This window comes from Rhipicephalus sanguineus, chromosome 2 (genome assembly GCF_013339695.2).
Source record: "Rhipicephalus sanguineus isolate Rsan-2018 chromosome 2, BIME_Rsan_1.4, whole genome shotgun sequence".
Taxonomy (NCBI): domain Eukaryota; kingdom Metazoa; phylum Arthropoda; class Arachnida; order Ixodida; family Ixodidae; genus Rhipicephalus; species Rhipicephalus sanguineus.
Genome location: NC_051177.1, coordinates 24299318 through 24313100, shown reverse-complemented (window position 1 = coordinate 24313100; position 13783 = coordinate 24299318). Strand labels below are relative to the sequence as shown.

Sequence of the window (13783 nt, the reverse complement as noted above, 5' to 3'; positions counted from 1 at the left end):
GGGCTCGTCCGGGATTTGAACCCGGGACCTCTCGCACCCTAAGCGAGAATCACACCCCTAGACCAACGAGCCGCGGTGATCGGCTGTCAATTATGATGGAACTAGTCGGTTTGTTTCGTTAGGGTTGCTTTTGCAATATTAATATTATTAATTGAGTCCATTACAATATCTTAATGCCTTTATTAAAGGAGTCTATCTGGCATCACGGTTCTTGGACGGATAGCAGCGCTTCGAGAGCTTTGTATCGGCGTCGCTTGCATCACATGCCACGCTGCTCATATGTCATGTTCAGTCCACTGATTCATTTTTTTTCTTATGACTACTCCTTTACGAAGAACGACCGGTTTCGAGAAGGCAATTTACAGTGACTAGCATTTTTATATTTTAAAGCTGTCGTTTTTACTTTCTCACTTACCTTTGCTTTGTTTTTGCTTGAATTTCACTGCAATATGACACTGCCATGGCCTGGATGGTCCAAATTAATACGTTCTACTGGTTACCTGCCTAATTTACAGAAAATAAACCAATAAAAATATGCTTGTTTGTATTTTCAAGTAAAAAAAAAAAAAACTGACAACCCTTTGCCTAGTGCTGTCGCCTATCGACATCTGAAGAAAGTGCAGAGAAAGCGGGGCGAAGCGGTTGATTTGAAAATGCTGTCTTCTCGCAATGTGTGCACCGCTGTACCGTACAGAGCACTATGCCAAGCGCAGTCAAGTTGTGAGCACCAACAAAGTAGCAGGTGCCGTCTGTAAATTAAACAGTGAAACAAGTGAAACAAAGCACGCTGCCATAGCTTACGTAACAAGTGTTAAGTTCTAGAAAAAATCAAGGACGAATACAGCACGAGCGCCAACTTTCAACAAATCGTTTATTTCCAACCGACACACACATTTTTACAGTGATGACACCCACACGCCGTAACAAACTGTCATGCGCAGAGACGTGGTCTCTTTTGCATTTGCTGCTATTATAGCATTACAGTACACGCGGCATTATACTATAGCCCAGGCCGCCAAGAGGCCTATCTGCATTTTGCTGAAAACTGTCGCTCCTGTTGTGTCCTCTTTACGTCACCGTTCTTTTCTAGCGCTTATGGCTTAACATGTTACTGTGCTTCGCGGACAAGAGCCAAATGTCTACCCATGTTATAGCCAAAGTTTTCGTGCGCATATTGACAGCCATGCACTGTAATAACACTGAGAAATTCGAGCGCGAACAAGCCAGGGCCGCTTAGCTGGAAAAACCATGTATGGATGGCTCCTCTATTCTCTATTATGAAAGCACCGACAGACCTGACCCAATCTTTAAGTCCTAGACTTCGTAGCTCCTTTTCGTATCCTCTCCCTTTTCCCCGATGCTGAGTAGACCATAGGCGTGCGCACAGGGGGGGGGGGGGGCAGGGGGCGCCCCCCCCCCTAATCACATAAGAGGGGGGCGCGAAATCTGCCCCGTACATTGACCCTTCTAGTCACCTAAGAGGGGGGGGGGGGGCAAAATCTGCCCCATACATTGACTTAGTAGGGTGGGGGGGGGGGCGTTGCGATGAACCTTCCCCCCCCCCCCTGATGGGGAACCCTGTGCACGCCTATAGAGTAGACTATCGGTAAAGGCAATTGCATCAGTAAACCTTCCATTGTTTTAACTGCGAGAGAAATACATTACCTGAATTCTTCTACACATGTAACCTAGACAAAAGCTTTTGTTGTTATTTTCCTTTTCTTTTTGCAGCTTTTGCTGTTGTCTTGGTTCCTGCTCACTTCCCGTCTTCAAGCACAGGCGAAGGAGCTGTGATCACGTGCGCTGGTTTGTTTTTTTCGTGTATCGTGTTAATAAATATTAGTTGGAAGTCAGCGCTAGTCCTCGTCGGTCCGTTGTCTTTGCGTCTCTTCCATACTGTTTACGTAGCCATAGAATACCAACTAGCCCGTGGCCACACACCTTGCCGAGTAGAAGCCAGGAAATACACCCAGGCCATTCCCCGCGCTTGTTCTTTAATAATTGTTTTCACTCTTCCCTCTCTATTTCATTCATTTTATATGGTGATGGCTAAGATTTGTGATGCCTTCTTCTTAGTATCGCTTAGGAAGTTCCAGAACTATTGGACACCGTTTCGCTGATCTCGTAATACAAACCGAGTGCAGAAAGACAGAGACAGCACCAAGACAGAGAAGGAACTATTTTTATGCTCTGAAAAGACATCGGACGTTCCGGTATTCCTTCTAGTCTACCGCATAGGCTTTAGTTGAGAGCTGGTACTCCAGGACCGGGTTGATCGAGGTCACCTTCCACTAACGCAATACGGACTATTGTGTGGAGGCACTGCTCCGTAATGTTTGCATGCGCACGTGGTGTAACATAATGCCGACAGGGAAAATGAAGTGCCGCGACGTTTGTAAAAGAAACTATATTGCCTGGTCTCTAAGCGCTTCCTAACTCCCCTCAGTACACTGCCCTGCGGTCGTGACGAAGACAAAACGATGCGACTCGTGGAAAGGTAACTTTTATTCTTGTAAACACAGTGAACGAAGAGGAGAGAAAAGGAACGCACGAAGGGAAACGCCTTCAAGGATTAGGTGTTTGTAGTGACAGATTGCTTCATTTGTTTCAAAGCCGGCGTGTGGTAGAAAAAGTCACATGACCACCCGCGCGCGAGCTGCACGTCCAGTTCATCTTTGCGGTGTTCGCCCGAGAAAAAAAAAAAAAAAAGAAAGCGGCGTTTGCTTGATGTAAAGTGCAAGGTAAAAATAGCCACACCTGATGGATTTCGCCTTCCAGTCGTCTTCGGCGAATGCATAAGGGACCCTGTGATTTTTTTTTTTTTTTGCTATTTAAATATGAACTTCGAACAGGTTTTTAAAATGAATCAATTTATGTCGCATATACTGCAGTTCGACTTAAGTGTTTACACTACCAGCCGAACCTATACCATTAGTGTACAGAGCGACAGTGGCTCAACCTTTTCCTCATATTCATAAAGGCTACTATGAGGTCAATTAATGACATTTGTTACATCCGGGCCTCAGTCACACAGCACAGACATTGCCATGAAGGTGGCAGGGTCATCACTGAAGTCGTCGTGAAGCAGGGGGCACTCTCCAATAGCCGCTGTCACACGCACAAGAAAGCGATCGCCACTCTTGTGACATGGCCAGCGACTGCTCGTTAGGGTGCCTGGTGCGTGCGTTCCAGCCACCGAACCACGCCAGACGTGCCTGCTAAAAAAATAAACCAGAAAGAAAGACAAGAAAAGCTAATCGCTTGGTCGATAAAGGTCGCAGAGAGTGGCGTAGCCAGGGGGGTGGTTTGGGGAGTTCAAACCACCCTAAAATCTTTACATATCATATGCCTATATGCATATACGCGCACACATACAGATACACGCCCGAACATGCATAAAGGGGGGCCTGAGCCTACCCCCCCCCCACACCTAAATAATAAATAAATTCTGGCTATGCCCCCGGTCAGGGGCGTAGCCAGAAATTTTTTTTCGGGGGGGGGGGGGGGGGGCACCTCCTTGGTCTGAAGTGGGGGTCATCGGGCAGGCAGATGTGATCGAGTGTCATTTTGAGCTCTGTATGCCATAGCAAAAAAAATATATATATATATATATATTCGAGGGGGCACAAGCTCGGTGTGCCCCCCCCCCCTCCCCCTGGCTACGACCCTGCCCCCGGTCGCAGGCGTGCGAACGCCCGCTCCACAAGTTGTTTCAAACTTCCTATAACTCTGTTCTTTCATTTCTCTGCCTCTTTGCAGCGGTGAACTGCGCTCCCTGGTGGGCTATAGAGATGCTACACATGCTGCCTACAGGAAGAGAGTCACGCGTAGTTCCACCATCTCGAGCGCGAAACCGTCCGTGGCATGCAGGAAAGCCACTTCTCTTGAATGCAGCAGACGTGCACGTCTCCGCTACCGACACGGCACTGCCGTTCGTTCGCTGTCATTGTCGAAACTTCAGTTCTAAAGGTATCAGAAAAACTCAAGCCATCAACAAATCTAGACAAAATAGATGCTGCAAATTGTTCGTTTCACGTCGCTGACGGCCGGAGCATTTTCGTTATCGGTACAAAACAGGAAATATTGAAGAAACAACAATTTTAGATAAAATAAATGCTGAAAATAATTAATTTGCCGTCGTTGACTTGATCAAATAATGAATACGGTAACTCTAGTGGGCTGCATGAGACCGCGCCACCATTCCTTTCCCTCATAATAAGCAGTCCCTGAGAGCAAAACGGATTAACCTTGGGAAGATGTGTGAATAATATAAGAGGTTGTGGATTCTGTTCCAACTAATTTCCAGCGTCAGTGGTGCTCTTCCAGTTGACTACAACGAACCGAGGTAACCGGGAAAACGATTGGTTATGCCTGCAGAATGCGACTCACATGCGGGACAAATTGTTGTTGACAGGACCATAGGCGTGCGCAGGGTTCACCATCAGGGGGGGGGGTGAAGGTTCATCGCAGCGCCCCCCCCCCCCCACCCCGCCCCTTGTAAGTCAATGTACGAGGCAGAGTTTGCGCCGCCCCCCTCGTATGTGACTAATGGAGATCAATGTATGGGGCAGATTTCGCGCCCTTCCCCCCTCTAAGGTTATTAGGGGGGGGCCCCCCCCCCCCCCCCCCCCCCCCTGTGCGGACGCCTATGGACAGGACCCAATAAATCATGTCATACTTTTTTTTTATTTGCGACATAGACTTGCCCTTAATTAAATGAAGTGAAGAAGTGTCTTGTGGAATGTGTTGTCATGTATCCATCGGTCATAACTGTTTGTGTCACTGTAGCGAAGACCAGCTTGCAGGAGATGACGGTAGCGTTCCGACTGTAATCCTTGGCATACTTGCCCTTCTCGAATGTCCATAGTGAACGAAGAATTTCGCTGCCGCAAGCTGCCTCAAGCAAACAGTCCCAATCGAACAGTACACAGGTAACCGTCATTGTAACGACAGTTGGGTTGACACAAGCAAGTAGATGACTATTCAGAGCAGCAGACGGCAGGTAATAAGTAAACAAAAAACGTGGTTGGTAAATGACACAAGAAAGTTTCTCGTGTTAAGCAAACCCATATTATTTACAAGCTTGCCATAACTATGCATAATTTTATAGTACAGTCCTGTTGCCCGTTATGTGCTTCGCTTCAGCGTTGCTTGTATTAACGGAAACCTTAATCAGACAACTAAAATTGTTTATCGAATTTATGTCTCAGATGCGCGAAACAGCTCGACCGTCCACTTATAATCAGCACCTTTCGCGACTGCTTTAACCTTTGAATTGCACCGCTAAGAAGAATAATTATATAAGTGAGAATTATGTGACATTAATGATGCAGCTTATGCAGGTCATTTGAAATTGCGAATAACGGAGGGTCGCGACATCTTAGCCCAGTCACTGCCCCTTTTTTTTTAGTGCAGTCGGGAAGTAGTCATCGTGGTGGCGATGTTGCAGATTCCACATGATACGGAAATGTTCCTGTACTCGAGAAGCTTTCTCTTCTGGCATTTTCCGTGGGTGGCTGCGAGCCTGTGTAGGAGCCGATAGAAGCAAAAATCACACGGTAAGCACACGATATGCACAAGCTAACAAATCTATACAGCAAGATTCCACTCAAACGCCACACGTGTTATCTTCGCCACGACAGTTAGGGTTGTCCTTGAACGCAATAGTTTGTGACAGAATGCTGCTATTAAGCACACGGCGTTGTCACTGCGAACGCCAGGTATCTGACCATATCGACCAACACTGGCGTAGCCATGGGGGCGGGTTTGGGAAGTTCAACCCCCCCCCCCCTTTCCCCAGAAATTTTTCACTTTTGCATGTGAGTTTATACACACACACATAGAAACGCACGCACGAACATGCATAAAGGATTGTTGGAGACCCCCTAAATAAAATGCCTGCGCGTAAGGTGAAGTAGGTGACCGATAAGTTGACTTCCGTAGAGTGGCGAGTGACCGCTGATAGCACATTGCATGACTGACCGAAAGACGACCAATGGACCCAGGTACTCATAGGAGTTGTATAATGAGCCTAGCAATAGACAAGCGCAAGAACCCAAGAACGCTATATGAGTGAGCTGCGCATTTGGGTCTATATATATAGAGAGTCCTCGAGACGGAGAGCTTCCTAGACCAAAGAAGGCGGCGTCGGAGCATAACTGATGGATCGATAAAAGCAGCATTGAAGTGTAAAGGGAGCTTTGGTTTCTCCAATGGAATTAAACATTGGGGACGATTGTTCTGAGCAGGCGCAGCATCCTGGACACAGAGGCAACAAAAGATGGGAACATCATACCGTCAGTGCTGCAAATGTTGCTGTAAAATCACGTATTGCTCGGCAGAGCGCCCGAAAGAATTCAACTGCTGTGACGTAGTTACTAGCGCGAAAATACATAAAGAAAGGAAAAAGGTTGGGAAGGGACAGAGAGCTAGTCCTGTCGATACCCTTCTTCCATAATGTTTCTGGCGCTACGTCACAGCGATTGCGTCAACACCAGCTATAGTCCAGTTCTCTTTGTTAACTACTTGGATAGAATTATATAGACACGAGCGCTACCTTGCACAATTTCTTCAATAAAGAGAGGTAAATTCAGCCCTTTCGAAATCCTGACTGCCAACTGAAGATGGTGCACAGGCTAGCCCAAGGCCATTGCATGCCTGGCGCGATGTAACCGCCCTCTTACGGGCGTAAATAGCCTGATTAAGGAAATAATGTTTATTTCTCCCTTTCTCTGTTCTGATATCAGTCTTAAAATTGATTTCTGCGGGTGTCCGCAGTAGTGATGTACAGGCCTTAGGGGCTCATACGACGACGCATGACTTGACCGAATCCATAATAAAGATGTACTTGTACATAACAAAGGTAACTATAAAAGCGCGTACGACAATACAAACAAAAGGACCCCTCTGTTTAAACGATGGCGATCCAAGCACTGTCAGTAGACCCAACTCCACCAGATAGGCACAAGGTAAAATATACTTTTATTGAGAGAGATAAATATAACCTTAATGAGTACAGCGGTTTGGGGACCAGGTCCTCGCCTAAACGCCCTTGGGCCTTGGCGGCGTTTTCAGCCAGCTGGACGTCCCAGAGTTGCTCTTCCGTATTCCAGCTAAGCAGTACGGCCTCCCACTGCTCATCATTAACTACGAGGTCTGTTAGAAAAGTATCCGACCTTTGGCCGAAGAAAAAAAAAAAAAACTGGCATAATTGGAACGTTGGAAACCTAATCACCCTCAAAGTAGTCTCCTTGGGACTCCACAAACTTCTCCCAGCGGTCCTGCCATTGTTGGAAGCATTCCAAGAAGGACTCTTTCGGAATGGAGTTTAGCTCAGCTGTCGTTGCAGCCATAATGTCCTCTCTTGCCTAAAATCGCCCTCCTTTCAATGGCATCTTGATTTTGGGAAACAGCCAGAAGTCGCAGAGGGCCATATGAGGAGAGTAAGGAGACTGCTGGAGTCTTGTTTTTCGCCAAAAAATCTGAATCAAGTGCGAGGAATGTGTAGGAGTATGGATGCGCCAATTTCCTGTTGACCACAACTCCGGTCTCTTGCGCCGCACAGCATCACGTATTCGACGGAGGACATCCCTGTAGTATACTCTTTGGTGATTGTTTGACACTGTGGTGCGTAATCGTGGTGTACCACACCGCGGGAGTCAAAGAAAGCAGTCAGCATCACTTTGACGTTACTGCGCACTTGGCGGGCCTTCTTTGCTCTTGGCGACGTGGAATGCTTCTACTGTGACGACTGGGATTAGGTTTCCGGGCCGTACCCGTACACCCAGGACTTGTCCCCAGTGATTATGGTGTTCATGAAGTCAGGGTCACTGTTTGTGGAATCCAGCATGTCCTGTGAGACTTCAACACGAAGTTGCTTTTTCTCCACCGTGAGCAGCTTCGGCACGAATTTCGCCGAAACTCTCTTCATGGCTAAACCTTCGGTCATAATGGAATGTGCAGAAAAAGTGCTGATGCCCACCTCTTCCGCAATTTCTCGGATAGTCACACGACGGTCCCGCATCACCACAGCGTTCACTTCGGCAATGACCTGGTCATTTCGGCATGTTGATGGCCGACCGAAGCGTGGCTCGCTCTCTACCGATGTGCAGCCGTCTTTAAACCGGTTGTACCACTCCTTAATCTGTGTGCTGCTCATAGCATTGTCAGCGAAAGCTGTCTGAATCTTCCCAATGGTTTCCACTTGTCGCCCAGTTTCTGGCAAAATTTGATGCAGTAGCGCTGCTACAGTAGGTCCGTCATTTTCCTTGCAATAAAAAAAAAAACCGACGAGAGCACTGCGCACTACCTCACTCAAACGCTGCGTCCCAGCGACTGACGCTATCGGCAGGCGGGAAAAAATTCGCGCATGCGCACGAAGGTTCAAGGTCGGCTGATGCAAGCGCGCTTGTTTCATCTCCATCAGGTGTACGCAAACAAAAAGAATAAGGTCGGATACTTTCCTAATAGACCTCGTACTTTGCGGCCCTGTCCAGACATTTCAGGGCAAGCCCCCAGACTGTGTCTCAGATCCCTTTTATAGCGTACCCGCCTCTCGTGCTCTCGCGCTCTTCTTTCTACTCGATTCCTTAACCCAACCCGGCACGTGCAAATAAACATTCTCGGCCACGCAAAAGTTCGGCATACATTTCAAGCGGATAAAGTCTTTGTATCGGCCTTATCACAAGAAGACCTCCTTGCAACTCAAAGCACAAACAAGAAAATGAAATCCACTTACTCGGGGACTTGAAGGCCCCAGGCTGTCGCTGCAGGACGTCCTGGGTTTCAGTCGAGCCCGCGAGAGATGCTCCCGGACGGCTCTATGGTGCATGGACAGAAACGGAGAGGTGAGTTAGCCGACCAGTTGGGAGCCGGGACACTGCAGAAGCGCGCGGATGACTCTTCGTCGGCGTTCTTTCCACGGCAGAACAATACCATAGCCTTCTTATACAACGGCACGCGATGACGTCGCCATGGGGCGGTGCGATGGCGGAGCCAATGGGGGCAGAAGGGACACCCATTTCCTGCGAACGCGAGCGTGCATACGTTTCGAACTCATCTGGTTACGCAGATGACAGAATGCATGCGACGTGATTGACGTGCGCAAAGAGCGTCTCACCTTCCCGCGACTCCTCAATATAGTATACTACATGCTGAGGGCCGGTTTATGGCACATACGGTGTCAGGTGTAGTGTCATCCGCGTCACCTGTCGCAATGCAGTCTGCAACGAAAAAGCAACCAAAGGTGTGCATGGTTCACTATATACGGAAGCACGTAACCAATACCGTGACTTTGCACCTTTACGAAGTTTTATTTAGACCTTCTATCAAGTATTCTACGGAGCATGGTACCAGCCTCTACAATGTCGGTATAATATACGGTCTCAAACTGTTTCCCAACCAGAGGTCTATGGACAAAACAATTAGACCTCCCCCCCCCCCCCCCCCCCACCCAAAAAAAGTTTTTGTTCTATCGCCACAACAGTATTTGCGACAAGGAGGTTTAAAAAAAAAACTCCTTGATTTGCCATGACAGACATCATTGCCACCTTATGCATGAATCCTTAAAAACTACAATCATCGCCAAAAGTGAAATGTTATGCCTGCCTGAGGGAGCTAACACCAAACCCGCCACGGCGGTGTGGTCATGGTGCTCGACTGGTGACCCCAAGGTCGCGGGATCGAATCCAGGCCGCGGCGGCCGCATTTTGACGGAGGCGAAATGCTAGAGGCCCCTGTACTTAGATTTACATGGCGGTCAAAATTTCCGGAGCCCTTCACTACGGCGTCCCTCATCATCATTATCGTGGTTTTGGGACGTAGAACCCCAACAATTATTATTATCATCAGGGAGCTAACACCAAGCACAAATCACAAATTGTGAAAATGCATGCATTCTCACAATTTGTGAGAAGGAAATTCCGGGAAAGAACCAGCGACGTCCATTTTAGATTGAAGGAGCGCAAATAACATGACGAAGTTAGGCGAGCCTAACAAGCGCTTAAAACTGAAATGTAACCATATACCGTATCCCAATTGTCGACTTTCCTCCAGCGGCGTGCTTTAAGGGCTGAATCTAGCCGCTTGCTGACGTTAGAGGACGAGAGGAAGACTTAAATTAGAACCGAAGTTGGCCCTTTGTGACATGGCTGCCGTGCCACTCGAAGTGAAAAGGGGCAAGGATACTTCTTTTATAGATATAGGAAAGAATACACATCGTCTGTGAAATTCCTAACGTCATGCATATTCTGCCCGATCGGACTTTTTCATTTTGATTTTAAGCTTTTCTGGACTGATCTGTTAGCAGAGTTATGCGGCGCGGAAGTCAGTGAGAAATTAACAAGCTTATAATCGATATTAACAGCGAAACTGTTTAGAAAATAGTTCCATGCGAGTCGATCGAAGAAAACTATCATCATCTTAACGGCTATATGTGCCACTGTGCGTCTACCTGAGAACGAGTACAGAGAGAGAGAGAGAGAGAAACAAACAGAGGGACGGAAAGGAAGATATCAAAAAAGAGAAAGAGAAAAATTCTTGCCAAAAAAAAAAAAATTCCTCACGAGGCGGGATTCGAACACGCGTACCCTCGATCCGAAGGCCGGCGTCCTAACCACTCGGCTATCCAGGCATGCAAGCAGAGGATAGCATATAGCCTTGCATAGTATATTGTAGCAAGGGTGTGGGAAAGGAAAGTGAGCATGAGGAGGAGAGATGTGATGTCAAGGAAGGGAGAGAGTTAAGCGTAGCACAAAAAGAATGGAAAAGAGAGAAAGAAATGCAGAAAGAAAAAGAAAGGGAGACAGAGAGAACATCAACGAAAGATAGAGAAAGAAGTAAAGAAAGAGAAAAAGAAAGAGGAAGCAAGCATCGCGTCGTCTAGCGGACAGATACCGCACCACCTGGCCAAGCCGCGCACGCGCAGTACTAGTAAGCCCCTCCCAACGACGGAGACATCGTGCGCAACCTCCGCTCTATAGTGCATAGCCTGGCTGCGTACTTCCGAGGAGGAAGCCGCGTATCTCGAAGCTGGAAGTGTCGGTCGACGGGGAGTACGAGCGGCGACGTGTCCATGATTCATTATTATTATTATTATTATTATTATTATTATTATTATTATTATTATTATTATTATTATTATTATTATTATTATTATTATTATTAAACTTTTCTGCTCACGCTAAGCGTGTTGCTTTGCGGGGTCTTCGCACCCTAGGCTGTGTTTGCAGATTGTCTAGAGAATTCCGTTCTCCTATGCCCTTCCGAAAATTGTACACCGCGCTATGTCTTCCTCAACTGGAGTATGCGTCCGTGATATGGAATGGCATTGCTCAATCCAGCGGTAACACCATTGAACGAGTCCAGAAAAAATTCCTTAGCATATATAACCATCGCTTTGCTGAAAAATCTCGTTCAAATACTGCTGAATTATTATCATTGCCATCACTTCACTGCCGACGAAATCGTTCTGATCTCTTGTTTCTTTACAAGCTAGTCCACGGTATCATATCCTGCCCTGTACTTCTCAATTGTGTTAATTTTCGAATTCCGCGTAAGTTAACCAGAGAGAACAGACCGTTTCATGTACCCGCCTGCTTCTTCCAACACTCTACCATTCACAGAATACAAAGTCTCTATAATGTTAATTTTCTTGATCTTGACATTTTTCATAGTCCACAATCATTGTTTTTATCCGAGCTTTGTACTGTTTTGACATAGTATGGCACAATGTACAGTCTTCCCTTCTCCGTCTTTCCGCATAGTTGTACATATGCAATCTAATTTTTCATTCCCCTTCAATATTTCTCGTGTTGTCCTATTTTACTCCTCCCCTTTTGTGTTCATTTGTCTTTGTCTACGTGTATTTGCTCTTTTTATTTCTGAAGACTGTCTGTATTGTATAGTTTATTTTTATTGTTTTTCTTGCGTGCGCCTGCACAAAGACCTTACGGTTGTTCCTGGGCACGTTAAATAAATGATTGATTGATTGATTGATTGATTGATTGATTGATTGATTATTATTATTATTATTATTATTATTATTATTATTATTATTATTATTATTATTATTATTATTATTATTATTATTATTACTATTATTATTATTCGTAGTTTTAGTAGTAGATGAAGAAGTAGGCAGTATAGTGCCAAAGCCCACACATCCTGTTATTGTAAAAGCGGCAACAGCGCGATTATTTCAAGAAAATCTTGTTTTTCTTGTATGTATACAATTAGGTGTTTGCTGCTACCTTCGAACATGTTCACTTCTCAATACACACCTCCTTGAAGCGGCCGCACTGATAAATATGACAATGTTTAGGGAAAAGACATAGTAGGAGACGCTAGACCTATGAATCATTATGTAAGTAATCTTTCAGCAAGGCCTCAGTGGCAAAAGCAGGATGACCAGAACGAAGTTTCATTATTCTCGAATTCGGCGTATACACGCAAGGTCACTTCCCTTCACTTTCCAGCATGCGTGAGGTGCCGGGCTGCCACGGTTCACGGAGCTATACACCATAGAAGGCCACCTTAGCCAGCGCAGAGTTTTAGTTTTGACTGTCAATTCTTCTGTTGTAAACAGAAGAAATAAGGTCATTTCAATTCAATTCAATTCAGTTCAAATAACTAATTATCTGAAAGGTCTCGATCTCTGCAATTACGAATAGAATACCTCCAGATAGCCGCGCGTTCGCGCTGAAAAAAAAAAGAGAGAGAGAGACAGACAGCGAGAGCGTTTGTTTTCGTCATCGTATTCGAAGCCAGCTGGGCAGATTCAACTACACACCACTTTGTCACGCACAAGCCGGTCGCTATAATCGCGAAAAGAAAATATTTTTGCGCCATTTTTCCGACGCACTGTCGAGGTTCCTGCCCCTGGTGCGGAGGAAGTCCTACGCTATATCACGTTACCTGGGGCTGCTCAAACCATCACCCCCCCCACTTGACAGACACAGGCATGACACCAACACACGCGTTGGAGCAGTGGGAGGAGCGACCGTCCAGCTCTGACCTCCATGCAAGCGCCGATCGACCAGGTTGAACGGGCGGCTAGGTTCAGTGGGGCCCTCGACTAAGGCTTCCCCCGCAAGAATGACTTATATTTCATTAAAGTCTTTCGGTTGCGTTCTGTTCTGATCGCGAAAAGCGCTTGCCACCAAGTACAAGAAAGAGCGACCGGAAAGCCCCTGGAAAGCTACGCTCTTTGAAGAATACGTATGAATAAATTGGGACTTATGGCAGGAAGCTGGGTTGGCTGAATATGTGAAACTTGATGCGTGGTCAGCGCTGTTTGCTCTTTCTGAATTTCTTCCATTTTCCTGGCAAGCCCTGGAAATGCATTAAGGATAAATTAAGAAAAGGCAAATGTACGCAAAGGTTACAATTTTATGCGCCAAGTAGACGGCTTTGTTGCCAAAGCCAGAGGAGTAACTTGGAAAACAAAAAGGGCATATATAACAAAACCTGAATCGCTCTCTTTCCGCCCAGATTTTCTTGCTCTGCAGAGCTGCACGGTTGGTGAAAACGTAGACATATAGCGACTAGCGGCAAATAAAGAAAGTCATGAAAGAGTATCTAGGCAGGCGTCAGTGGAAAGTGGTGAAAAATATTAAAACGAGCTGAGACGATGTCGGGAAAGGTGCGTCAGCGCTATAGAAGTTATTCGGTATGTGTGACGTGCCTCGCGAAAGTTGCTGACCTCATATTATTATTTTTGTCTTTCCTTTTTACGCCATTTTCCGCGAACGTGCGCGCATACATGAATCGGTAATTAATGCCGCGC

The 13783-nt window shown here is 46.4% G+C and overlaps 1 non-coding gene across 1 annotated transcript; it reads right to left on the bottom strand.

Annotated features, from left to right (window-relative positions):
• On the bottom strand, nt 1–72 carry Trnap-agg (transfer RNA proline (anticodon AGG)). The gene has a single exon. It is a non-coding gene; the product is annotated as a tRNA-Pro (tRNA).
• Nucleotides 73–13783: the final 13711 nt, after the last annotated feature.